Genomic DNA, 27,309 nt, shown 5'->3' on the forward strand with positions numbered 1-27,309 from the left:
GACACTCATTAGAGAGAATAAATTGAAATTTGTGTGAATGAACTTAACATGACTTGATTTAGCAATTAGTGTTGATTTGCCCAAATCATTGAGAGAAAGAAATTCACAAAGGCCTAGACTTCAAAAGCACAAATTGAAAACTGTTCCAATGGTCAAAAGACTATGAACATAGCTAGTACCCACTTAGACAGGTGACCAACTGAGTAACTGGGGGTGGGTATCACAAATATGTACCTTCACGTCAAAAGGTTGGTGACTTTTTCAAGCAAAACTTAAATGCAAAAGGCTGAATATGGTACTTCAAGGTAAGGGCAAGTCACTTTAAAAGCTAGAAAAAGTCTTATCTGAACAAATAATATGTGCATGTATGATCTCTCTCTTGAGTAAAACAAATCCTAGCCATGGTAAGTAAAGGGAAACAAGGAAAGAAGGTGAGTAATCTTAATGCATATATTCTTCACTGCAATGATTCAAAATAGGGGTCTAGAGTAAGAGCTTAAGTGGAAATAAGGATCTAGAGTGAGAAAGCTTATTTGACTATGTTTATTTGCTTAAGGACAAGCAAAAGGCTAGGTGTGGGGTATTTGATAGAGCATAAATTAGTCCATTTTATATTAATATTATTGATGAATATTTACATGATTCATACTTAATTTAGTGCTTTTAATATTATTTTGCAGAAAATGGTGTAAAACTTAGGCCAAGTACATGGACCAAACTCCCGCAGGGCCCGCTTGTGGACACCCCGTTCTTACACATGGCCCGCCTTCGCCATTCACTTCACATGGGACGCTCACGCCTCAACACTCACCTGCAAATTCAAGTGAATGGCAGCGCATCCCACGCATTGGACCAAGGCCATTCTCTCACGTGGACAGCACTTCAACTCCAGCACACGGACAGCCCAAGCGCTTCACGCCAATGAACCAAGCTCAAGCGCTTCATGTGGACCACTCACGCAACGGACCCATCAAGCACTCAACACTCACGGACGGCCCGTTCTCGCAAAAACACGGACAGCTTGCACGCTCCCACTTTAACTCCAGCACATGGACTACACTTCAATTCCAGCGCACATGGACCGAGCTCACGCGCACTCGATCCATCCCCGCACGTGGCCAGCAATTCCAAATTAGGGCACTCCTCTCCAACTCTATTTAAAGGATCTTAAGTGGACGACCAAGAGACAATTCCAATTCTCGGCACTTCCGCAAGGCAGAATTTCTTCGGTTCCTTTCTTCTTTTCCCTTTTATTTTTTATTTTTTATTTTTCTGTTTTTAATTCAGCCAATGAGTGGTTGATTTCTTTAATCTAGTTGAATATTGGTTGAAACTTTAGTTGTTTAATGGGTTGTGAGACTTTATCAAATATTGTTTAACTTTTGGGAGTTTAATATTCATGCAATTTCATACTTAATTTTCATATTACTTTGTTATTGAAATCTACGTTGATTTTTTATTGCAAAATAATTATTTGTTAGTTTGAATGATTTAAGTCCGTAATTGCTTAGATTATTCTTACATAAGAACACTTGGCATAAAAACCAAGGAAGTTGCATGATCTAGCGTTGTCTCCATACGTTTTGGTAGCTAGGATTGGATCTCTCTATTTCTTAATGCAATTAATAGTTGTTTGTTGCCTGAGGCCCAAGGACGTTCCTTGGCAACTTATTAATTAGTAATTAATTAGAGGACGTTAATTTAATAATAAGGAGAGATAATGGTGGTGAGAAGCGTCTTCCATCTCTATAACTAATCTATTGAATCAACCCGAAAGAACAAAGTGTATGTGATCAATCCCAACAACTAAAATGGATCTAATACTTCAACTAAAGCTTTCTCATTATTGATTACTTTTTATTTAATTATTTGCTTTCCATTATTTTTCTCATTATGAGTTTACTACAATCAATCTCAAACCCCCCCTGTTATTTTGCTGACAGTTTTGATCCCAATTTTTAGTTTATCTCATTTGATCCCACTTTCAGTGTTTATCTCATTTTTACTTTATTATTGTTTCAGTTTATTTTCTTGGTCCCAAAAAGAGAAATAGGTAAGTTCTCAATTCCCTGTGGATTCGATCCTTTCACCACTATCTGCAAATATAAAATTGTTGATAACCAGAAAGGTTATTTTTGACCGGCTTCGACAACCACACTGTCACCTTCCATCCAGATCCGAAAGTCCAGCCTCCGAAACTAACCTTAGGCGGCCGAAAGTTCCTCCGAACAGCCTCCTCCTTATTCAAGAAGCCAAATCTTGAAGATCACATGTTTTCCATTTTATGCCATGCACATTCAAAATTCAAAACAAGGCTCCACCTTCCTCTTTAGTGCATGAAGAAGACTTCTTGAACACACCTTGAGCAATTAAAAGACCAAAAAGTCCATGCAACTCCCCACATGCACATATTAGACCACGGGCACTTTGGGCAATCTCCAAAAGATGCATGGGCATCCAAAAAACCCTAGGCAGCCTCTCAAGACATATTTAAACATCATATGAAGGCAAGAAGAAAAAAAAGTTTTGAAGATTGGACATCACCAAGCAAGGGCAGCCGCACCACCTCCTTCTTCCTCCACCTTTGGTTCTTCATCTTTTGTTCTTCTCTTCTATTTTTCTGTTTTGGTTCAGCCATGAGTGGCTGAAACCCTTATTCTAGTTGAAGTTTGGTTGAAATTAAGGTTGTTTAAAGGGTTGTGAGATCTGAATATAAAGTGTTTGCTTTTGATTAGTTCAATATTCATGCAATTGTGTGCTTAATTCTAAGATTGCTTTGTTATTTTGATCAAATTGGCCACTTGATTCTTGATTGCAAAGTTAATTGATTGTTAGTTGGGGTATTTGTTAGTCCGTAATTGCTAGAAATATTCTGACCTAAGAACACTTGGTGTAAAAACCAAGGAATTGCATGATCTAGCAATATCTCATGAGTTTGAGTAGCTAGGATTGGATCTCTCTAATTCTTTATGCAATTGACAATTGTTTTGATGCCTATGACCCAAGGACGTTCATTGGCAATTTGTTAATTAGTAATTGATTAGAGGACGTTCCCTAATTGATTTAATCATAAGGAGAGACATAGTGGTGAGAAGCGTTTTCCACCCCCATAACTAATCTATTGAATGAATCAAGAAAACCTAAGTTTCAATGATCAACCCAAACAACCAAAGTGGATCCATATTTTCAACTAGACTTTTCTCATATTGATTTCTTCTTTTATTTTAATTACTTGCTGTTTTATTTGCTTTCAATAGTTGTTAGTCAAATCAATCTCAAAAACCCCTTTTTACTTTATTGCACTTTACTCTTGATTTGCTTGCTTTCAATTGTGCTTTCGGTTGATCCTCTTGATCTTGTTTGGAAAAAATAGACAGGTACTCAATTCTCTGTGGATTCAATCCTTTACCACTATCTACAGTTGTAAGATTGTTGATAAACGTAGAGGTTATTTTTGACCGGCTTCGGCAATCGCACTGTCAAAAATTGGCGTCGTTGCCGGGGAGTTGATTTAACTTATTTGTTTTTCTTTCAGGACCAAATTAAAAAAAAAATTGAAGACCACCTTTGCGCAGGAACACCTTCTGCAACACATTTGGCCGCGAACTTCATCAACTTTCGGCCGCCGAACCTCATCCTCATTCAGCCGCCGAACATCTCACCAAAGGGCATAGTCACCATCGCAGATCTGAATCATGGATGAGGTAAGTAGATATGATTTTTCTTTACTGACATCTTTTATGAAAGAATTTGCCATAGGACTAGTTCAACAGGTTCAAGCATCTCAGCCACCAAGGCCATATGGGACCTATGCATATGTAGGATACCCAACTGATCAAAGTCCTATGCTTTATGAGAATAGTCAGCCTAGACATACATTTGGAGGATTCAATGACCAACCAGTTCATGCATATGGAGGATTCTACGAACAACCTAGACATGATCCATACTATAATACATACAATCCAGGTTGGGGAGACTATCCAGACTTCAGTTATGCAGAGGCTAACAACTGCCAGGATTATCAAGGATATCAAGCCCAACCAGAACCTCCAAGTTCCAATATGCGTCTTGAAAAGTTGATGGAAACAATGGCAAGTTCCATGCAAAGTCTCCAACAGCAGGTGGATCAATTTGCCACCGCAGAAAATGCATGCATATTAAGAAAAGAGTGAGAGCTTCAAGATGTATGGGATGATGATGAAAGTTCACAATTTCAAAAACTAGCAGTTGAAGAAGAACAACCGGAACACTGTTTGTCCAAACCAACTGATCAAATAGAACCTGTTGACAGTTTAGATATCATTGATTGTTTGAGCAAAGATGTTTTTTATATGAATCAAGATGATATTATGAACAATAATCTTTGCAGGGAAGAGAGCTAGAAAGAGCCAGAACTAAAAGAAACTGATTGTTTCATCCAACAGGTGGACTGCAAACATGCGTAGAACAAAGGAGAGCCAATCGCACCTCTTCAGATCAGCCTTGTGCAAACTGAAACCACCACCTTTCGGCCGCCGAACCTCTCACCACAACTTCCATCGCATGAAACTCCTTCCAATCATCCCTTTCAGGTAAATCTTGCGTAGAAGGAGCAATCTGAAACCAATTCAGCCATGGATCAAATGCAAACGGCCCATGCTCACAAGGAACAAATGGTATTCCAAGCACCTAAACCAAAGGACCATGCAGATTAATGCCTTCCCAAACCTCCGGATAAGGTAGAGTTTGTTTTGCCTGAACTTAATGCTAAATTGCAACTAGCTATAGAGAAACATGAATTGGAGTTCAAAGTGCTTCCCAATCATCTCAAAAATGCAAACATAAGAGTTAGAGGCACACCTCATCTGAAAGAGGAGAAGCTAATCATATTACTTCATGAGTACATGGAAAAAATAGGATGGGCTATGACCAAATCAAAAGGAGTGCTACACTTTCTACTCAATGCAGTTGGGACTCTTTTCCCTTCTCCAATTACTTGAGCCTTGATCAAGTGGATCGCACCATGCACACCACACCCAGGGGAGTACTAAGTTTCTTTTGCATTTTAATAATTCCTATACATTGAGGACAATGCATGATTTAGGTGTGGGGGTGCATATTTCTGAATTTTTAATTTTTGCTTTAATTTTCAGTTTGAATTTTTATTTTCATTTTCAGTGTGATTTTTTTCAATTTTTTGTTTTGCTTTCAATAACACACACAACCACAGTCTCCTTCCTTTTTGTGTTTTGATTTGCTTCACTAAAACTAATAGACCATGTTGGATGAGCTTTTCTTTTCATGACCCCATTAATGTGATAACTCTTTAAACTTATGTTGAATTAATTGCAGTGAGTTGTATTCATGTTTGAGAATTGCCTTTTGAATTGAATCTTTCAGTTTGCTATGGTGAAAAATATATTAATGACACTCATTAGAGAGAATGAATTGAAAATTGTGTGAATGAACTTAACAGGACTTGATTTAGCAATTGGTGTTGATTTGCCCAAATCATTGAGAGAAAGAAATTCACAAAGGCTTAGACTTCAAAAGCACAAATTGAAAACTGTTCCAATTGGCAAAAGACTATGAACAGAGCTAGTAGCCACTTGGACAGGTGACTAACTGAGTAACTGGGGGTAGGTATCACAAATATGTACCTTCACATCAAAAGGTTGGTGACTTGTTCAAGCAAAATTAAAAGTGCAAAAAGCTGAATAAAGTACTTCAAGGTAAGGGCAAGTCATTCTGAAAGCTAGAAAAAGTCTTATCTGAACAAATAATATATGCATGTATGATCTCTCTTGAGTAAAACAAATCCTAGCCATGATAAGCAAAGGAAAACAAGGAAAGAAGGTGAGTAATCTTCATGCATATATTCTTCACTGCAATGATTCAAAATAGGTGTCTTGAGTAAGAGCTTAAGTGGAAATAAGGATCTAGACCAAAGAAAGCTTATTTGACTATGTTTATTTGCTTGAGGACAAGCCAAAGGCTAAGTGTGGGGGTATTTGATAGAGCATATTTTAGTCCATATTATCATGATCTTATTGATGTTTATTTACATCTATTCTACCTAATTTTGTGGTTTTAATCATGTTTTGCAGATATTAGATGTAAAGAAACAATTTGGAGAAAATGCTCATAAAAATGCCAAAAAGTGCCAAATCTGGAAAAGCCACCTTCGGAAGCACTTTCGGAAGCCGAAAGTCAAGTCCAGAGCCGAAACTCAACCACCTTCAGAAGCACCTTCGGAAGACGAAAGTCACCCACTTTCGGAAGCACCATCGGAAGCCAAAAGTGGCCTCCAGATCCGAAACTCCACCACCTTCGGAAGCACCTTCGGCCACCGAACCTTCCGTCCAGATCCGAAAGTCTAGCCTCCGGAACTAACCTTAGGCGGCCGAAAGTCCCTCCGAATAGCCTTCTTCTTATTCAAGAAGCCAAATCTTGAAGATCAAATGTTTCCCATTTTATGCCATGCACATTCAAAATTCAAAACAAGGCTCCACCTTCCTCTTTAGTGCATGAAGAAGACTTCTTGAACACACCTTGAGCAATTAAAAGATCAAAAAGTCCTTGCAACTCCCCACATGCACATATTAGACCAAGGGCACTTTGGGCAATCTCCAAAAGATGCATGGGTATCCAAGAAACCCTAGGCAGCCTCTCAAGACATATTTAAACATCATATGAAGGCAAGAAGGAAAAAAAGTTTTGAATATTGGACATCACCAAGCAAGGGCAGCCGCACCACCTCCTTCTTCCTCCACCTTTGGTTCTTCATCTTTTGTTCTTCTCTTCTATATTTCTATTTTAGTTCAGCCATGAGTGGCTGAAACCCTTATTCTAGTTGAAGTTTGGTTGAAACTAAGGTTTTTTAAAGGGTTGTGAGATCTGAACATAAAGTGTTTGCTTTTGATTAGTTCAATATTCATGCAATTGTGTGCTTAATTCTAAGATTGCTTTGTTGTTTTGATCAAATTGGCCACTTGATTCTTGATTGCAAAGTTAATTGATTGTTAGTTGGGATATTTGTTAGTCCGTAATTGCTGGAAATATTCTGACCTAAGAACACTTGGTGTAAAAACCAAGGAATTGCATGATCTAGCAACATTTCATGCGTTTGAGTAGCTAGGATTGGATCTCTCTAATTCTTTATGCAATTGACAATTGTTTTGATGCCTAAGACCCAAGGACGTTCCTTGGCAATTTGTTAATTAGTAATTGATTAGAGGACGTTCCCTAATTGATTTAATCATAAGGAGAGACATGGTGGTGAGAAGCGTTTTCCACCCTCATAACTAATCTATTGAATGAATCAAGAAAACCTAAGTTTCAATGATCAACCCAAACAACCAAAGTGCATCTATATCTTCAACTAGACTTTTCTCATATTGATTTCTTCTCTTATTTTAATTACTTGCTGTTTTATTTGCTTTTAATAGTTGTTAGTCAAATCAATCTCAAAAACTCCTTTTTACTTTATTGTACTTTATTCTTGATTTGCTTGCTTTCAATTGTGCTTTCGATTGATCCTCTTTATCTTGTTTGGAAAAAATAGACAGGTACTCAATTCTCTGTGGATTCGATCCTTTACCACTATCTACAGTTGTAAGATTGTTGATAACCGTAGAGGTTATTTTTTACCGGCTTCGACAACCGCACTGTCAAGAAGTCCTCGTGTTACACCCCTACTATTTTTTTAATATTTTTTCCTCCTCCGCAGTGCTCCTCATCGCCGGCGGTGCTATTTGGGCTTTTTATTTTCTCCCATTTGTATTGCTATCAATCTAAATACCAGTACATCTCAAAAAGTAAAACGGGAATGAAGAAAGAAAAATGAAGATCGCGGAAAGCGGACGAACGAGCAAGAAGACAGGGCCACGAGACGGAAAGACAGGCGGGGGAGGGAGTCCCGCAGCGACGGAGCAGCACGGGGAGGGGAGAAGGCACTAGGACGGGAGGCAAAAAGCGGGCAGGGGAAGGCACGGTATGGGAGCAGGGCCCACGCATCGGATGGAGAGGGGCGGGACGGCGCCGCGCCGCGCCGAGGTGGGGGAAGCGTATGTGTAATTTGATTGCGAGGGACACAATGGGTGCGATTATACCAGCACTAATGCACCGAATCCCATCAGAACTTCGTAGTTAAACGCGCTTGGGCGAGAGCTGTACTAAGATGGGTGACCTCTTGGGAGGTCCTCGTGTTGCACCCCTACTCTTCTTTTTATTTTTTTTCCTCCTCCGCAGCGCTCCTCACTGCCGGCGGTGCTACTTGGGCTTTTTATTTTCTCCCATTTGTATTGCTATCAATCTAAATACCTGTACATCTCGAAAAGTAAAACGGGAATGAAGAAAGAAAAATGAAGATCGCCGAAAGCGGACGAACGAGCAAGAAGACAGGGCCACGAGACGGAAAGACAAGCGGGGGAGGGAGTCCCGTAGCGATGGAGCAGCACGGGGAAGGGAGAAGGCACTGGGACGGGAGGCGAAGAGGGGGCAGGGGAAGGTACGGTACGGGAGCGGGGCCCACGCGTCGGATGGAGAGGGGCGGGACGGCGCCGCGCCGCGTCGAGGTGGGGGAAGCGTATGTGTAATTTGATTGCGAGGGACACAACGGGTGCGATCATACCAGCACTAATGCACCGGATCCCATCATAACTTCGTAGTTAAACGCGCTTGGGCGAGAGCTGTACTAAGATGGGTGACCTCTTGGGAAGTCCTCGTGTTGCACCCGTACTCATTTTTTATTTTTTTTCCTCCTCTGCAGCGCTCCTCACTGCCGGCGGTGCTATTTGGGCTTTTTATTTTCTCCCATTTGTATTGCTATCAATCTAAATACCTGTACATCTCGAAAAGTAAAACGGGAATGAAGAAAAAAAAATGAAGATCGCCGAAAGCGGACGAACGAGCAAGAATACAGGGCCACGGGACAAAAAGACAGGCTGGGGAGGCAGTTCCGCAGCGACGGAGCAGCACGGGGAGTGGAGAAGGCACTGGGACGGGAGGCGAAGAGGGGGCAGGGGAAGGCGCGGTACGGGAGCGGGGCCCATGCACCGCATAGAGAGGGGCGGGACTACGCCGCGCCGCGCCGAGGTGGGGGAAGCGTATGTGTAATTTGATTGCGAGGGACACAACGGGTGCGATCATACCAGCACTAATGCACCGGATCCCATCAGAACTCCAAAGTTAAACACAGAGGCTTGGTCAGTGGATCTGCAATGTTGTCATTTGTGTCTACTTTGCATATTTTGATATCTCCTCTATCAATGATCTCTCGAATAAGGTGATATCGTTTGAGTATGTGTTTAGATCTCTGATGAGATCTGGGCTCCTTTGCCTGTGCTATGGCACCGTTGTTATCACAATTAAGGTCCATAGGATTTGCAATGTTGGGAACCACTCCCAACTCTGAGATGAATTTCTTCAACCAGACTACTCTTGCCCAAGCACGTTTAACTTCAAAGTTTTGATGGGATCTGGTGCATTAGTGCTGGTACGATCGCACACAACGTGCTCCTCGCAATCAAATTACACATACGCTTCCCCCACCACGGCGCGGCGCGGCACCGTCCCGCCCCTCTCCATCTGACGCGTGGACCCCGCTCCCGTACCGTGCCTTCCCCTGCCCCCTCTTTGCCTCCCATCCCAGTGCCTTCTCCCCTCCCCGTGCTGCTCCGTCGCTGCGGGACTCCCTCCCCCGCCTGTCTTTCCGTCTCATGGCCCTGTCTTCTTGCTCGTTTGCCCGCTTTCGGAGATCTTCATTTTTCTTTCTTCATTCCCATTTCACTTTTCGAGATGTACAGGTATTTAGATTGATAGCAATACAAATGGGAGAAAATAAAAAGTCCAAATAGCACCGTCGGCGGTGAGGAGCGCTGCGGAGAAGGAAAAAAAAATAAAAAAAAAATAGTAGGGGTGAGACACGAGGACTTCCCAAGAGGTCACCCATCTTAGTACTGCTCTCGCCCAAGCACGTTTAGCTTCGGAGTTCTGATGGGATGCAGTGCATTAGTGCTGGTATGATCGCACCCGTTGTGTCCCTCGCAATCAAATTACACATACGCTTCCCCCACCTTGGCGCGACGCAGCGCCGTCCCGACCCTCTCCATCCGGCGCGTGGGCCCTGCTCCCGTACCGTGCCTTCCCCTGCCCCCTCTTCGTCTCCTGTCCCAGTGCCTTCTCCCCTCCCCGTGCTGCTCCGTCGCTGCGGGACTCCCTCCCCCGCCTGTCTTTCCGTCTCGTGGCCCTGTCTTCTTGCTCGTTCGTCAGCTTTCGGCAATCTTCATTTTTCTTTCTTCATTCGCGTTTTACTTTTCTAGATGTACAGGTATTTAGATTGATAGCAATACATATGGGAGAAAATAAAAAGCCCAAATAGCACCGCCGGCGGTGAGGAGCGCTGTGGAGGAAGAAATAAAAAATAAAAAAAAGAAGACTTCCCAAGAGGTCACCCATCTTAGTACTGCTCTTGCAGTTTCTCGGCCCTGTCTTCTTGCTCGTTCGTCAGCTTTCGGCGATCTTCATTTTTCTTTCTTCATTCCCGTTTTACTTTTCTAGATGTACAGGTATTTAGATTGATAGCAATACATATGGGAGAAAATAAAAAGCCCAAATAGCACTGCCGGAGGTGAGGCGCTCTGCGGAGGAAGAAAAAAAAAACAAAAAAAAGAAGACTTCCCAAGAGGTCACCCATCTTAGTACTGCTCTCTCCCAAGCACGTTTAACTTCGGAGTTCTGATGGGATCCGGTGCATTAGTGCTGGTATGATCGCACTCGTTGTGTCCCTCTCAATCAGATTACACATACGCTTCCCCACCTCGGCGCGACGCGACGCGACGCCGTCCTGCCCCTTTCCATCCGGCGCGTGGGCCCCGTTCTCGTACCGTGCCATCCTCTGCCCCCTCTTCGCCTCCCGTCCCAGTGCCTTCTCCCCTCCCCATGCTGCTCCGTCGCTGCGGGACTCCCTCCCCCGCCTGTCTTTCTGTCTCGTGGCCCTGTCTTCTTGCTCGTTCGTCCGCTTTTGGCGATCTTTATTTTTCTTTCTTCATTCCCGTTTTACTTTTCGAGTTGTACAGGTATTTAGATTGATAGCCATACAAATGGGAGAAAATTAAAAGCCCAAATAGCACCGCCGGCGGTGAGGAGGGCTGCGGAGGAGGAAAAAAAAAAAATAGTTGGCCCTGTCTTCTTGCTCGTTCGTCCGCTTTCGGCGATCTTCATTTTTCTTTCTTCATTCCCGTTTTACTTTTCGAGATGTACAGGTATTTAGATTGATAGCAATACAAATGGGAGAAAATAAAAAGCACAAATAGCACCGCCGGCAATGAGAAGCGCTGCGGAGGAGGAAAAAAAAATAGTAAGGGTGCAACACGAGGACTTCCCAAGAGGTCACCCATCTTAGTACTGCTCTCACCCAAGCACGTTCAACTTCGGAGTTCTGATGGGATCCGGTGCATTAGTGATGGTATGATCACACCCATTGTGTCCTTCGCAATAAAATTACACATACGCTTCCCCCACCTCGGCGCAGCACGGCGCCGTCCTGCCCCTCTTTATCCGGGGCGTGGGCCCCGCTCCCATACCGTGCCTTCCCCTGCCCCCTCTTCGCCTCCCGTCCCAGTGCCTTCTCCCCTCCCCGTGCTTCTCCGTTGTAATACCCTGCTAGATTCCGGCATCGGAATCCCTACTTTCCGGCGGAATCTCCGTTGGAATCTGGAATTCTGAAGATGCCAGAGTCTTCTAGAAGGGTAAAGTGTGTTTTTAAAATGTTTTCAAATAATTTTATGGTTTTTAATGGAAAAGAAATGTGTTTCTAAAGGTTTAGGCCAGGGAGGCATTTGCCAGTTTCAGCTGCCGAAAGTGAAGTTCGGCCGCCAAACATGGGAAGGTTTCGGGAGCACTTTTGGCCTCCGAAAGCTTTGTTTGAACGAACCAAGGTTCGGCCGCCGAACCTCAAGTTCGGCCGCCGAACATGCATAAGTTTAGGGGGCACGTTAGGCTGCCGAAGGTGGTTGACCAGGCCACTTATAAAGAGCCCTCAGATCGGAAATGGGCGAGTTTTCTCCCCATTCTCGAGCTCAGGTGATTTTTTGTCCTCCTTTGGTCGTTTTCATGCTTTCTCTACCCATCCCTCAAGTTTTCATGAGTTCTACCCTTGTTTTGAAGTTTTGAAGCTTAAATAGAAGTTTGGGAGCTTGGAGGCCTTTGGAGCTTGGATCCTCCACACCTCCGAATTAGGGATCGCACCAACCCTCGATCTTCAAGAGGTAAGTGTAGATCCTTGCTTCCCTTTGTGTTTAATGAAGTTTTAAGAGGTTTTAATGGTTGTGTATGGGTAGATATGCATGTTTAGGCTTATGTGGGTTTTGTGCCCAATGTGTGTTTATGTGCTGATTGTTGGGGGCTTGGACTAGTGTTTATGCCCTATATGCATGTGGGAGAGGGCAAGTGAGATTATGAGATGTGGCTTGGACTAGTGTTTATGCCCTATATGCATGTGGGAGAGGGCAAGTGAGATTATGAGATGTTTTAATGGTTTTGGCTTATGTGGGTCATAAGCTATTTATGTATGCTTTTTGATGTTGTTTTTGGAGTTTAATCTAGTTGTTAAGCTCCTCTATGAATGGTTAAGGAGTTATGCATGTTTTTGAGAGGTTGAATGCATGTTTAGGATGTTTGGAGGCTTGTTTGTGCATGAGGTTGAGTTCTGGATGAACTCAGGTTCGGCAGCCGAAGGGACTTTCGGCCGCCGAACCTGCCTGTGGAGGCAGCGTTTGGCTGCCGAACCTTGCCCCCGAAAGTTGGACTTTTGGCCCTGGAGGGGAGATTTGGCCGCCGAAGGTGCCGCCGAACATGCATGACTTTCGTCTCTGGGAAGGACTTTCGGCCGCCGAAGGTGCCGCTGAAAGTGCCTAAGTTTCAGCTCTGAAGGGACTTTCGGCCGCCGAACCTGCCATCGAAAGTGCCCTGTCCAGCCTTTTTTTGGGTGTTTTCTATGCATGCTTTGGTGATGTTTTAGGAGGTTTTTGGGGAGTTGTTTATGAGTTGTTTAGAGTGTGTTTGGTCCCTCATTTGAGTCCACCTGTGTAGGATCGGACTCGAGGAACCGAGGTTTTCAGCAGTGAGTTAGCTGCTTCAGAGTTAGTCCAAAGCTAGCCAGAGGTGAGTGGAACTGAACTATGTTTTAAATAAATCGAATGTTTTAAGCATGTTCATGCATCATGAATGCCATGTTATGTAATAGGTTATTTGCATTAGAAATTCACGAATATGATACATTGCATAATACGATGGTGATGATATGGATGGATATTGGATGATCCTCTAGCCCTCAGTATGATATGATATGACATGTTATGAAATGATACGATATGATATGTATGATATGATATGAGATCGAAGACCAAGTGTGGCCGTATCGCCCCTGGCACAGAGTAAGAGAAGACCAGGTGTGGCCGTATCGCCCCTGGCACAGAGTTAGAGAAGACCAGGTATGGCCGTATCGCCCCTGGCACAAAGTATTGCTGAACTTATTATGATATGAGATTCCTATGTAGAGGGCTATTGGTGACAAATTCATCCTTGATATGATTTGTTTGTGATGTGATGCATTCCATGATAGCATACGTTTTAAATCAACTGCTTTTCCTTTATGGTTTCTGTTCACTAGGCTTTTTAGCTCACCCCACTCCCCTAACCCCAGGTTTGCAGGGTCAGAGATAGTTCAGGAGGTCAGCAGGTTATGGTTATTGTCATGATTATGTAATAGGATTGTAACGACCCGAAAATCGGACCGCTACCGGCGCTAGGATCGAGGTCGGCTTAAGGCCGCCGGAACCCGTAGCAAGCCTGACATACAACCTGTAAACCTGTTTAATCCCATACATGATCAAGAACATACATAAAATTTAAAACTTTTCTTTCATTCATACACCAAACTCAACCTGTGCATGCACTGAACATAATCATAAACATGATCCCTCTGTGGGATCTCATCAATGCCCCAATGGGCGATACAACATATGTTGAGTTGGTTTACATAAACATCATAAAAGATCTAGGATCATGCATTAAAAGGGATACCTTACACATAGGTCAAGCACAACCTCTAATCCTCAATATCATTACATTACATAACTATTCATAACTTTACAATTTATCATGTCCACATTCTATCTATTACATACAAATGACTTCAATACTCTTGCTGACCTCCTGGTCTACCCTGTACCTGCAAACCTGGGGAATTTGGGAGAGGGGTGAGCTACTAAAGCCCAGTGAGCAAAAATATAATAACAATTTAAAACACATGCTATCATGTAATGCATCACATCACAACCATATCACATCAAGGATGGACTTGTCACCAAGGGTCCTCTACATAGTCCAACTGTGCCAGGGGCGTAGTGCAGGCCACACCTGGTCTTTCTCTTACATAAAACATAACATACATGTCCAACTGTGCCGGGGGCGTACTGCAGGCCACACCCAGTCTTTCCCTTACATAGTGCCAGGGGCGTAGTGCAGGCCACACCTGGTCTTACATATCATATCACATCTCATCATACTGAGGACCAATGGGTCATCCAACATCCATCCACAACAACATCAAGATATGTAATGCAACATATTCGTGAATTCTAATGAAAACACCCTAAAATATCACATGGCATTTATGATGGATGATTCATGCTAAAACTTTCATTTTATTTAAAACATAAGAGTTTATTCTACTCACCTCTGGCTAGCTCTGACACTGATTGAAGCAGCTGACTCACTGCTGAGGTCCTCGGTTCCTCGGGTCCGAACCTACACAGGTGGACTCAAATGAGGGACCAACATACTATAACATGACTCTGAAAACATCCCCCAAAAACCTCTAAAACACCTCAGAACATCCATGCAAAAACATGCAAAGGAAGGCTGGACAGGGCACTTTCGGCGGCAGGTTCGGCGGCCGAAAGTCCCTCCAGAGCCAAAAGTCAGGCAGGTTCAGCGGCACCTTCGACGGCCGAAACTCCCAGACAGAGGCGAAACTCATGCATGTTCGGCGGCACTTTCGGCGGCCGAAACTCCCAAACAGAGACGAAAGTCTCCTTTCGGGGGCAAGCTTCGGCAGCCGAAGGCTGCTTCCACAAGCATGTTCGGCGGCCGAAAGTTCCTTCGGCTGCCGAACCTGGTTTCTCCCTTAGTGGCAGAAACTCAGCTCTTCAATGCATATACGCCTCCCATTCCATCCAAACATGCATAAACCTATTCTACAACACACATACACAAGCATACAAGCTCCTAGGGGCTTCAAACTATCTAAAACCCCATCTACAACACATCAATCATGCATTTGCAAGCCACATTGTTCAAAAACACCACATAAACTCATAAACCTAACCATAAGCTAAACATGCATTCTACCCCATAGATCTTTATAAAACTTACTTAAAACATGCAATGAGCTTAAGATCGGCTCTTACCTCTTGAAGATCGAGAAAGAGACGACCTAATCTTGGAGATGGGAGATTTTCAACTTCCTTGGGTCTCAAAGCTCAAAACTTGAAAATCTTCAAAACAAGATGAAAACTTGTGAAAATCGTGAAAGATTTGAAGGAAGAACTCAAAGATTGGTGAGGGACGGCGGAGAGCTCACCTTGGCCGAAAATGGGGAGAAAAGCTCGCCCATTTCGGCTAAGGGACCCTTTTATAGTGGCTGGCCAGGCCATGTTCGGAGGCCGAACGTGCCTCCGCATGCATGCCATGTTCGGCGGCCGAACCTGGACTTCCCTCACTTATGCCTTCGGGGGCCTAAGGCACACCCGAAATGCCTGCATGTTCGGCGGCTGAACTTGAGGTTCGGCGGCCGAACCTGGGTTTTCCTCCAAGGTTGTTTTCATGCAAAAACTCATTTCCTTCTCACTTAAAACCATGAAAAACATTAAAACATTTTATGAAAACATGTTTCTACCCTACTAGAGGCTTCCGACATCCAAGATTCCACCGGACGGTAGGAATTCCGATACCGGAGTCTAGCCGGGTATTACAAGGATAGTAGTGGACATGATGTATTTGTAAAGTTATGTAATAATGTAAAAGTATGTATTGAAATGTAAGGATATGTAATGACATGTCATGGTTAGAGTTGTGCTTTGCCCCAGTCATGTATGGCTAATCCCTTTTGGCACATGATCTTTCTCAAATGTTTTAATGATGTTTTATGCAAACCAAGCTTAATGTATGATATGTTGCCCCATTGGAGCATTTGATGAGGGCTTCAGTGTGGGGTTTTAAGTTTATGGATTTGTGCATGCACAGGTTAAGCTTGGTAAAGGAAAGAAAAAGTTTAAAGTTTCAGGTTTATGTTTGATCATGTATGGGATTTAACTGGTTTACAGGATGTATGTTAGGCTTGCTACGGGTCCCGGCGACCTTAAGTCGATCTGGATCATAGCGCCGGTAGCGGTCCAATTTTTGGGTCATTACAGATCGGTATCAGAGCCCTAGGTTCATATGGTCGGACCTATAGTGTGTCGGGCTCATAAAGGTTATAGAAGGGCAAGCACAATAGGAAGATCATGTCCACTAGGATAGGATGTGGAGTCCTGTCTTGTATGATGATGTGTAATTCCATGACTAAAGACATGTGCATTAATGATATGCTATGTATGTGATGGATGTGATGAGGATTCATGTGTTCTCACATGGGTCATATGATGTTAATGCTCAAGTGTGTGTGTTGTGCTTTTCAGAAAGCAGGATGAGAGGAACTCGTCGATCTGCTAGATTGATTGGAGCTCCGCCAGAGAATGAGGGCATGGATGCCCACCCCCCTGCTCTGCAAAGGGCAAGGTCTTGTAGGACTAGTAGAGAAGGAACATCAAGGGACCCTAGAAGGTCTTTTGATGCAAGCAGAAGGGGATCAGTTTTGGGCAGAATGTCAGATGATGTGAGGGAATCAGAGGAGGATGATCAGAGAAGAGATAGTAGTCTGGGCATGAGTATGTCAGTAGAGGGTATGGAAGAGTCCCAAGGAGGCACTCAAGCCTCGGGTTTTGTTCACCCACCCCAGTACCAACCCTATCCACAAGGCCTAGGGTATCCGATGGGGAGTACATCGGATTATTCCAGTTACCACCCATACCCCACCTTCATGCCCTATCCTCCCTTTTACCCACCGTACCCACAGTACCCCATGTTTCCACCCTCATCCTTTCACCCAGGTCCAGCAAACCCTAACCCAGGGAATGCTGCACCTCCTCCACCGCCAACAGAACCAATAGTTCCTGATGTCCAGATACCCAAACCTAGCTCATCAGTTGGGGGTAAGGTAAAGATGACAGATTACCTAAAGTTGGATGCTCCCAAGTTTGAAATAGGTGATGACCCTTTTGAGTATCTCAGAACGGTAAAGATGATAACTGATGAGTTGGGAGCAAGTGACAGTAGAGCCATTCAGATGGCAGGGTTCACATTGAAATGTAAGAAGGCAAGGGAATGGTTCAAAAACTATGTGGACCCAAGGTTGGAAAGCTTATCCTAGGAGCAGTTTGCCAATGAGTTTGCAGGATGGGCTTTTCCAGATAGTTCCAGAGAGCTGAGGATGATTGAGTTTGAGCAGCTGAGGCAGACGGAAGAGATGAGTGTAGATGAGTTTACCGACAAGTTTTTGGAATTGTTGTCGTATGTGGGGCAAGCCTATGATAGTAATCAGAAGAGAGCAAGGAGGTATACCATGAGACTCCACTCCAGGTATTCCTCTTTAATCCAATTTGCAGAGAGGGAGAGTTTCCATGCTATAGTGGATATGGCTCGGAAGATGGAGGCTAGTGCCATCATTCAGGGGTCAGTTAATCAGTCTGTGGCACAGTCTTCGGGTTCTAAAGTCCCGGGGACGAGTGATGTTAATCTCTCCTCTTTGAACGATGCTACCATGAAAAGTAAAAAGGGTGACAGAGGCCTCAGAAGGTCGAAGAAGAACAAGTTCTGAAGTCGGATAAAGTCTGGTCTGGGATTAGAAGGTGGCTCGAGTTTAGGCACGGAGGTTGCAGAGTGTACGAGGTGCGGTAGACCGCACAAGGGAGTCTGTCGAATTGGGACTACAGCATGTTACAGATGCGGCCAGGAGGGACACATAGCTTGGGAGTGTCCTAGGGTAGCTTTGATGGCACCGTCCCATCAGACAGCTCCAGGCGGTATGGCTCAACCAGTAGCTCCAGCCATGTTTCAGGGCAGTGATTGAGGTAGAGGAAGGGAGGCAGCCCCTTCTTCAGCAGGTTCCCTAGGTGAAGGTCCACCAGCTCCAGCTCGGATCTTCTCCATGGCACAACAGGAGGCTAACACATCGGACATGGCGGTGACAGGTAATCTCATTCTCTTATGTTTTGATGTGTATGCTGTAATGAACCCTGAAATTTCTCTTTCTTTGTTGTTTCGAGAGCCGTAGATAGAGTGGGTTGGATAGCTTTTGGGTAAGAGTGTCCCCTTTGGGTCAGTGGACCCAAGCGTGATCCATCAGTGGCAGAGTCAGTCTGTCGGTATAGTTCAGAGTGTGTTGTGAGTAGATGCCTTCCAGCCGACCTAGTGGTTCTAGATTTGACTGATTCTGAGGTCATTCTAGGGATGGATTGGCTTTCTGCTCATAGTGCTACCTTGGATAGCAGAGACGAGGTAGTCAGGTTCAGAGTTCAGGATGGATCAGAGGTAGTCCTTAGAGAGGACAAGGTTGGGATACCTAGAGGTTTGATATCAGTCCCTCAGGCTTGTAGGTTACTCAGGAGAGATTATCAGGAGTTTTTAGCTCTTGTGAGGGAGTCAGTAGTCAGGTCAGGGAACCCGTCTCAGTGCCCGTAGTCAGAAAGTTCTTAGATGTTTTCCCAGACAGGCCGTCGGGTGTACCATCTACTAGGGGGATGGAGTTTTAAATGAAAGTGATAATGGGGACCAGAGCCGTCCCTACCCCTCCCCATAGGGTGAAACCTGCAGAGGTAAAGGAGCAGAAAGAGCAGTTATAAAAGTTGGTAGCCAAGGGTTTCATCCGACTGAGTACCTCGCCCTGTGATACTCTAGTGTTGGTTGTGAAAATGAAGGATGGATCCCTAGGACTTTGTATCGACTACCAGTCGTTGAACAAAGTCTCTACCCAGAACAAGTATTTGTTACCTTGGATCGACGATCTATTTTAAACCAGCTAGCAGGAGCTGGTTGCCTTTCCAAGATAGATCTGAAGTCCAGGTACCATCAGTTAAGATCAAGGAAGAAGATGTACCGAAGACGGTGTTTAGAATCAGATATGGGCACTATGAGTTCCTAGTAATGTCGTTCGAGTTAATGAACGCCCCTACAGCATTCATGGATCTCATAAGCAGAGTTTTAGTCGGTTTTTGGATCACTTCGTTATTGTCTTCATTGACGGTACCTCGGAGAGTTCCAAAAATACAGAAAAGTATGCCCATTATCTGAGGTTAGGATTGCAGATCCTAAGAGAACATGGCTTGGATGCCCAGTTCTCCAAATGTGAGTTCCGGTCAAGGAGCATATCTTTCTTGGGTCATGGTATGTCGGAAAAAGAAAAGTGAGGTAGACCTCTAGAAAGTTGAAGTTGTAGCTGACTAGCCCAGGCCCATTGCAGTGACAAAGATCAAGAGCTTTTTGGGTTGGGCAGGTTACCTACTGGAGGTTCATCCAGAACTTCTCTAGAGTTGCCGCTCCTATGACCAGATGGATCAAGAAGAACCAGAGGGTTGTGTGGTCTTCTCAGTGTGAAGAGAGCTTTGAAGAGCCGAAGAAAAGGTTGACGTCAGCACCGGTGGTAGCTCTGCCTACCAGTAATGAAGATTTCGCACTGTTCTGTGACGCGTCCCGTGTGGGGTTAGATTGTGTGTTAGTGCAAGTGATGGGGTAATTGCTTATGTTTCTAGGTAGCTGAAGAAGCATGAGTTGAATTATCCTACACATGATCTAGAGATGGCAGTTGTAATCTTTGCACTCAAGATGTGGAGGCATTACCTTCATGGGGTAAAATGTGAGATCTTTACAGATCATAACAGTTGGCAGTACATCTTGAGTCAGTTAGAGTTGAACCTAAGGCAGAGAAGATGGGTAGAACTGCATAGTGACTATGATTGCAAGATCCAATATCGTCTGGGTGAGGCAAATGTTATGTTAGACGTCCTCAGCTGGAGATCACTTGGCAGTTTATCCCATATTACAGTGGAGAGAAGGCCGGTGGTTAGAGAAAGAAGTAGAACTGCTGTGAGTCAGCGAAAAAGTTGTGTAGAGTTCCAGAAGGGGGAAGAGTTTTATCAGAGTGCGCAGTGAAAGCTTGTTAAGGTCTAGGAGAAGATTGTGGTATTGCTGGGGGTGTCTCCTAAGAGAGGGTGATTCGTTATGGGAAAAAGGGTAAACTAACTCTAAGATACATCGGACCCTTTGAAATCCTGCAAAGGATTGGGAATGTATCCTACGAGTTAGATTTGCCCACTTCAATGGAAGAGATCCATCCGTTTTTCCATGTTTCCACGGTATATGAGTTCGTGTCGGATCCGAGTGAGGTTCTTAAAGGAACCAGAGGTGGAGATCGTAGAGGATCTCACCTATGTTGAGTAGCTAGTACGGACCGCAGACACGCAAGTCAGAAAGTGTGGAAACAAGGAAATCCCGATGGTGAAAGTCCCTTGGAATCACCTTAAGATGAAAAGTGCACCTGGGAGACCGGGAGTTCATACTCCAGTGGTACCGTGTTTCTCTATAGACTAGAGTTTATGTGTTGTTATGATTGTGTTTATGTTATGTTTATGCATGTGCTAGTTGAGGAACATTCGGGGACGAATGTTCTTAAGGGGGGAAGAATGTAATACCCGGCTAGATTTCGGCATCGGAATCCCTACTTTCCGGCGGAATCTCCGTTGGAATCTGGAATTCTGAAGATGCCAGAGTCTTCTAGAAGGGTAAAGTGTGCTTTTAAAATGTTTTCACATAATTTTATGGTTTTTAATGGAAAAGAAATGAGTTTCTAAAGGTTTAGGCCAGGGAGGCATTTGCCAGGTTCGGCCGCCGAAAGTGAAGTTCGGCCGCCGAACATGGGAAGGTTTCGGGAGCACTTTTGGCCTCCGAAAGCTTTATTTGAACGAACCAAGGTTCTGTCGCCGAACATGCATGAGTTTAGGGGGCACGTTAGGCTGCCGAAGGTGGTTGACCAGGCCACCTATAAAGAGCCCTCAGATCGGAAATGGGCGAGTTTTCTCCCCATTCTCGAGCTCAGGTGATTTTTTGTCCTCCTTTGGTCGTTTTCATGCTTTCTCTACCCATCCCTCAAGTTTTCATGAGTTCTACCCTTGTTTTGAAGTTTTGAAGCTTAAATAGAAGTTTGGGAGCTTGGAGGCCTTTGGAGCTTGGATCCTCCACACCTCCGAATCAGGGATCGCACCAACCCTAGATATTCAAGAGGTAAGTGTAGATCCTTGCTTCCCTTTGTGTTTAATGAAGTTTTAAGAGGTTTTAATGGTTGTGTATGGGTAGATATGCATGTTTAGGCTTATGTGGGTTTTGTGCCCAATGTGTGTTTATGTGCTGATTGTTGGGGGCTTGGACTAGTGTTTATGCCCTATATGCATGTTGGAGAGTGTATGCATGATTGGGAGAGGGCAAGTGAGATTATGGGTTGTTTTAATGGTTTTGGCTTATGTGGGTCATAAGCTATTTATGTATGCTTTTTGATGTTGTTTTTGGAGTTTAATCTAGTTGTTAAGCTCCTCTATGAATGGTTAAGGAGTTATGCATGTTTTTGAGAGGTTGAATGCATGTTTAGGATGTTTGGAGGCTTGTTTGTGCATGAGGTTGAGTTCTGGATGAACTCAGGTTCAGCAGCCGAAGGGTCTTTCGGCCGCCGAACCTGCCTGTGGAGGCAGCTTTTGGCTGCCGAACCTTGCCCCCGAAAGTTGGACTTTCGGCTCTGGAGGGGAGATTCGGCTGCCGAAGGTGCCGCCGAACATGCATGACTTTCGTCTCTGGGAAGGACTTTCGGCTGCCGAAGGTGCCACTGAAAGTGGCTGAGCTTCGGCTCTGGAGGGACTTTCGGCCGCCGAACCTGCCGCCGAAAGTGTCCTGTTCAGCCTTTTCTTGGGTGTTTTCTATGCATGCTTTGGTGATGTTTTAGGAGGTTTTTGGGGAGTTGTTTATGAGTTGTTTAGAGTGTGTTTGGTCCCTCATTTGAGTCCACCTGTGTAGGATCGGACCCGAGGAACCGAGGTGTTCAGCAGTGAGTTAGCTGCTTCAGAGTTTGTCCAAAGCTAGCCAGAGGTGAGTGGAACTGAACTAAGTTTTAAATAAATCGAATGTTTTAAGCATGTTCATGCATCATGAATGCCATGTTATGTAATAGGTTATTTGCATTAGAAATTCACGAATATGATACATTGCATAATACGATGGTGATGATATGGATGGATATTGGATGATCCTCTAGCCCTCAGTATGATATGATATGACATGTTATGAAATGATACGATATGATATGTATGATATGATATGAGATCGAAGACCAAGTGTGGCCGTATCGCCACTGGCACAGAGTAAGAGAAGACCAGGTGTGGCCGTATCGCCCCTGGCACAGAGTTAGAGAAGACCAGGTATGGCCGTATCGCCCCTGGCACAAAGTATTGCTGAACTTATTATGATATGAGATTCCTATGTAGAGGGCTATTGGTGACAAATTCATCCTTGATATGATTTGTTTGTGATGTGATGCATTCCATGAAAGCATACGTTTTAAATCAACTGCTTTTCCTTTATGGTTTCTGTTCACTAGGCTTTTTAGCTCACCCCTCTCCCCTAACCCCAGGTTTGCAGGGTCAGAGATAGTTCAGGAGGTCAGCAGGTTATGGTTATGGTCATGATTATGTAATAGGATAGTAGTGGACATGATGTATTTGTAAAGTTATGTAATAATGTAAAAGTATGTATTGAAATATAAGGATATGTAATGACATGTCATGGTTAGAGTTGTGCTTTGCCCTAGTCATGTATGGTTAATCCCTTTTGGCACATGATCATTCTCAAATGTTTTAATGATATTTTATGCAAACCAAGCTTAATGTATGATATGTTTCCCCATTGGAGCATTTGATGAGGGCTCCAGTGTGGGGTTTTAAGTTTATGGATTTGTGCATGCACAGGTTAAGCTTGGTAAAGGAAAGAAAAAGTTTAAAGTTTCATGTTTATGTTTGATCATGTATGGCATTTAACTGGTTTACAGGATGTATGTTAGGCTTGCTACGGGTCCCGGTGACCTTAAGTCGATCTGGATCCTAGCGCCGGTAGCGGTCCGATTTCCGGATCGTTACATCTGTCGCTGCGGGACTCCCTCTCCCGCCTGTATTTCCGTCTCGTGGCCCTGTCTTCTTGCTCGTTCGTCCGCTTTCTGCGATCTTCAGTTTTCTTTCTTCATTCCCGTTTTACTTTTCAAGATGTACAGGTATTTAGATTGATAGCAATACAAATGGGAGAAAATAAAAAGTCCAAATAGCACCCCGGCGGTGAGGAGCGTTGTGGAGGAGGAAAAAAAAAAATAGTAGGGGTTTAAGGAAAAAAAATAAAAAAAATAGTTAGGGTGCAACACGAGGACTTCCCAAGAGGTCATCTATCTTAGTACTGCTCTCGCCCAAGCATGTTTAACTTCGGAGTTCTGATGGGATCCGATGCATTAATGATGGTATGATCGCACCCGTTGTGTCCCTCGCAATCAAATTACACATATGCTTCCCCCACCTCGGCGCGGCGCGGCGCCGTCCCGCCCCTCTCCATCCGGCGCATGGGCCCCGCTCCCGTACCGTGCCTTCCCCTGCTCCCTCTTCGCCTCCCGTCCCAGTTCCTTCTCCCCTCCCCGTGCTGTTCTGTCGCTGCGAGACTCTCTGCCCCGCCTGCCTTTCCGTCTCGTGGCCCTGTCTTCTTGCTCGTTCATCCGCTTTCGGCGATCTTCATATTTCTTTCTTCATTCCCGCTTTACTTTTCGAGATGTACAGGTATTTAGATTGATAGCAATACAAATGGGAGAAAATAAAAAGCCCAAATAGCACCGCTGGCGGTGAGAAGGGCTGCGGAGGAAGAAAAAAATAAAAAAAAAAAGAGTAGGGGTGCAACACGAGGACATCCTAAGAGGTGACATCTTAAGAGGTCACCCATCTTAGTACTGCTCTCGACCAACCATGTTTAACTTCGGAGTTCTGATGGGAACCGGTGCATTAGTAATGGTATGATCGCACCCGTTGTGTCCCTCGCAATCAAATTACACATATGCTTCCCCCACCTCGGCGCGGCGCGGCGCGGCGCCGTCCCGCCCCTCTCCATCCGGCGTATGGGCCCCGCTCCCGTACCGTGCCTTCCCCTACCCCCTCTTTGCCTCCCGTCCCAGTGCCTTCTCCCCTCCCCGTGCTGCTTTGTCGCTACGGAACTCCTTCCCACGCCCGTCTTTCCGTCTCGTGGCCCTGTCTTCTTGCTCGTTCGTCCGCTTTCGACGATCTTCAATTTTCTTTCTTTATTCCCGTTTTAATTTTCGAGATGTACAGGTATTTAGATTGATAGCAATACAAATGGAAGAAAATAAAAAGCCCAAATAGCACCGCCGGCGGTGAGGAGCGCTGCGGAGGAGGAAAAAAATACAAAATAAAAAAAAGAGTAGGGTGCACGACGAGGACTTCCCAAGAGGTCACCCATCTTAGTACTGCTCTCGTCCAAGCACATTTAACTTCAGAGATCTGATGGGATCCGATGCATTAGTGCTAGTATGATCGCACCCGTTTTGTCCCTCGCAATCAAATTACACATACGCTTCCCCCACATCAGTACGGCGCGGCGCCATCCCGCCCCTCTACAACCGGCTCGTGGGCCCCATTCCCGTACCGTGCCTTCCCCTGCACCCTCTACGCCTCCCGTCCCAGTGCCTTCTCCCCTCCCCGTGCTGCTCCGTCGCTGCGAGACTCCCTTCCCCGCCTGTCTTTCCGTCTCGTGGCCCTGTCTTCTTGCTCGTTCGTCCGCTTTCGGCGATCTTCATTTTTCTTTCTTCATTCCCGTTTTACTTATCGAGATGTACAAGTATTTAGATTGATAGCAATACAAATGGGAGAAAATAAAAAGCCCAAATAGCACCGCCGACGGTGAGGAGCGCTGCGGAGGAGGAAAAAAATACAAAATAAAAAAAAGTGTAAGATGCACGACGAGGACTTCCCAAGAGGTCACCCATCTTAGTACTGCTATCGCCCAAGCACATTTAACTTCAGAGATCTGATGGGATCCGATGCATTAATGCTAGTATGATCGCACCCGTTTTGTCCCTCGCAATCAAATTACACATACGCTTCCCCCACATCAGTACGGCGCGGCGCCATCCCGCCCCTCTCCAACCGGCTCGTGGGCCCCACTCCCGTACCGTGCCTTCCCCTGCACCCTCTACGCCTCCCGTCCCAGTGCCTTCTCCCCTCCCCGTGCTGCTCCGTCGCTGCGAGACTCCCTTCCCCGCCTGTCTTTCCGTCTCGTGGCCCTGTCTTCTTGCTCGTTCGTCCGCTTTCGGCGATCTTCATTTTTCTTTCTTCATTCCCGTTTTACTTATCGAGATGTACAAGTATTTAGATTGATAGCAATACAAATGGGAGAAAATAAAAAGCCCAAATAGCACCGCCGGCGGTGAGGACTGTGCGAAGGAGGAAAAAAAATAAAAAAATAGAGTAGCGCGCCGTCCCGCCCCACTCCATCCGGCGCGTGGGCCCCGCTCCCGTACCGTGCCTTCCCCTACACCCTCTTCGCCTCCCGTCCCAGTGCCTTCTCCCCTCCCCGTGCTGCTCCGTCACTGCGGGACTCCCTCCCCCGCCTGTCTTTCTATCTAGTGGCCCTGTCTTCTTGCTCGTTCGTCCTCTTTCGGCGATCTTCAATTTTTATTCTTTATTCTCGTTTTACTTTTCGAGATGTACAGGTATTTAGATTGATAGCAATACAAATGGGAGAAATTAAAAAGCCCAAATAGCACCGCCGGCGGTGAGGACTGTGCGAAGGAGGAAAAAAAATAAAAAAATAGAGTAGCGCGCCGTCCCGCCCCACTCCATCCGGTGCGTGGGCCCCGCTCCCGTACCGTTCCTTCCCCTACCCCCTCTTCGCCTCCCGTCCCAGTGCCTTCTCCCCTCCCCGTGCTGCTCCGTCACTGCGGGACTCCCTGCCCCGCCTGACTTTCTGTCTAGTGGCCCTGTCTTCTGGCTCGTTCGTCCTCTTTCGGCGATCTTCAATTTTTATTCTTTATTCTTGTTTTACTTTTCGAGATGTACAGGTATTTAGATTGATAGCAATACAAATGGGAGAAAATAAAAAGCCCAAATAGCACCGTCGGCGGTGAGGAGCGCCTCTCCATCAGGCGCGTGGGCCCCGCTCCCGTACCGTGCCTTCCTCTGCCCCCTTTTTGCCTCCCGTCCCAGTGCCTTCCCCCCCCCCCCCCGTGATGCTCGACTCCCTCCCCCGCCTGTCTTTCCGTCTAGTGGCCCTGTCTTCTTGCTCGTTCGTCCGCTTTCGGCGATCTTCAATTTTCTTTCTTTATTCCCGTTTTACTTTTCGAGATATACAGGTATTTAGATTGATAGCAATACGAATGGAAGAAAATAAAAAGCCCAAATAGCACCGCTGGCGGTGAGGAGAACTGCGGAGGAGGAAAAAAAATAAAAAATAAAAAAAAGGGTAGGGGTGCAAGACGAGAACTTCCCAAGAGGTCACCCATCTTAATACTGCTCTCGCCCAAGCACATTTAACTTCAAAGTTCTGATGGGATCCGGTGCATTAGTGCTAGTATGATCGCACCCATTTTGTCCCTCGCAATCAAATTACACATACGCTTCCCCCACATCGGCACGGCGCGGCGCCGTCCTGTCCCTCTCCATCCGGCGCGTGGGCCCTGCTCCCGTACCGTGCCTTCCCCTACCCCCTCTTCGCCTCCCGTCCCAGTGCCTTCTCCCCTCCCCGTGCTGCTCCGTCGCTGCGGGACTCCCTCCTCCGCCTGTCTTTTCATCTCGTGGCCCTATCTTCTTGCTCGTTCGTCCGGTTTCGGCGATCTTCAATTTTCTTTCTTCATTCCTGTTTTACTTTTCGAGATGTACAAGTATTTAGATTGATAGCAATACAAATGGAAGAAAATAAAAAGCCCAAATAGCACCACCGGCAATGAGGACTATGCGGAGGAGGAAAAAAAATAAAAAAAAAAAGAGTAGCGCGCCGTCCCGCCCCTCTCCATCCGGCACATGGGCCCCGCTCTCGTACCGTGCCTTCCCCTGCCCCCTCTTTGCCTCCCTTCCCAGTGCCTTCTCC

At 45.3% G+C, this 27,309-nt stretch overlaps 8 non-coding genes and 2 pseudogenes across 8 annotated transcripts; 2 read left to right on the plus strand and 8 right to left on the minus strand.

Annotated features, from left to right (window-relative positions):
* Positions 1-8,079: 8,079 nt before the first annotated feature.
* LOC122724728 lies at positions 8,080-8,198 on the plus strand. The gene has a single exon (XR_006352181.1). It is a non-coding gene; the product is annotated as a 5S ribosomal RNA (ribosomal RNA).
* A 402-nt stretch (positions 8,199-8,600) lies between these two features.
* On the plus strand, positions 8,601-8,719 carry LOC122724761. Its single transcript, XR_006352214.1, has one exon. It is a non-coding gene; the product is annotated as a 5S ribosomal RNA (ribosomal RNA).
* Positions 8,720-9,897: 1,178 nt separating this feature from the next.
* On the minus strand, positions 9,898-10,016 carry LOC122724744. Its single transcript, XR_006352197.1, has one exon. It is a non-coding gene; the product is annotated as a 5S ribosomal RNA (ribosomal RNA).
* A 622-nt stretch (positions 10,017-10,638) lies between these two features.
* On the minus strand, positions 10,639-10,760 carry LOC122724764. The gene has a single exon (XR_006352217.1). It is a non-coding gene; the product is annotated as a 5S ribosomal RNA (ribosomal RNA).
* A 584-nt stretch (positions 10,761-11,344) lies between these two features.
* On the minus strand, positions 11,345-11,463 carry LOC122724748. The gene has a single exon (XR_006352201.1). It is a non-coding gene; the product is annotated as a 5S ribosomal RNA (ribosomal RNA).
* Positions 11,464-23,578: 12,115 nt separating this feature from the next.
* LOC122724754 lies at positions 23,579-23,697 on the minus strand. The gene has a single exon (XR_006352207.1). It is a non-coding gene; the product is annotated as a 5S ribosomal RNA (ribosomal RNA).
* Positions 23,698-24,101: 404 nt separating this feature from the next.
* Positions 24,102-24,235, minus strand: LOC122724776 (annotated as a pseudogene).
* A 412-nt stretch (positions 24,236-24,647) lies between these two features.
* LOC122724762 lies at positions 24,648-24,766 on the minus strand. The gene has a single exon (XR_006352215.1). It is a non-coding gene; the product is annotated as a 5S ribosomal RNA (ribosomal RNA).
* A 407-nt stretch (positions 24,767-25,173) lies between these two features.
* Positions 25,174-25,292, minus strand: LOC122724770 (annotated as a pseudogene).
* A 1,396-nt stretch (positions 25,293-26,688) lies between these two features.
* On the minus strand, positions 26,689-26,807 carry LOC122724753. Its single transcript, XR_006352206.1, has one exon. It is a non-coding gene; the product is annotated as a 5S ribosomal RNA (ribosomal RNA).
* Between the last annotated feature and the right edge of the window lie 502 nt (positions 26,808-27,309).

This window comes from Manihot esculenta, chromosome 9, assembly GCF_001659605.2.
Source record: "Manihot esculenta cultivar AM560-2 chromosome 9, M.esculenta_v8, whole genome shotgun sequence".
Classification (NCBI taxonomy): Eukaryota; Viridiplantae; Streptophyta; class Magnoliopsida; order Malpighiales; family Euphorbiaceae; genus Manihot; species Manihot esculenta.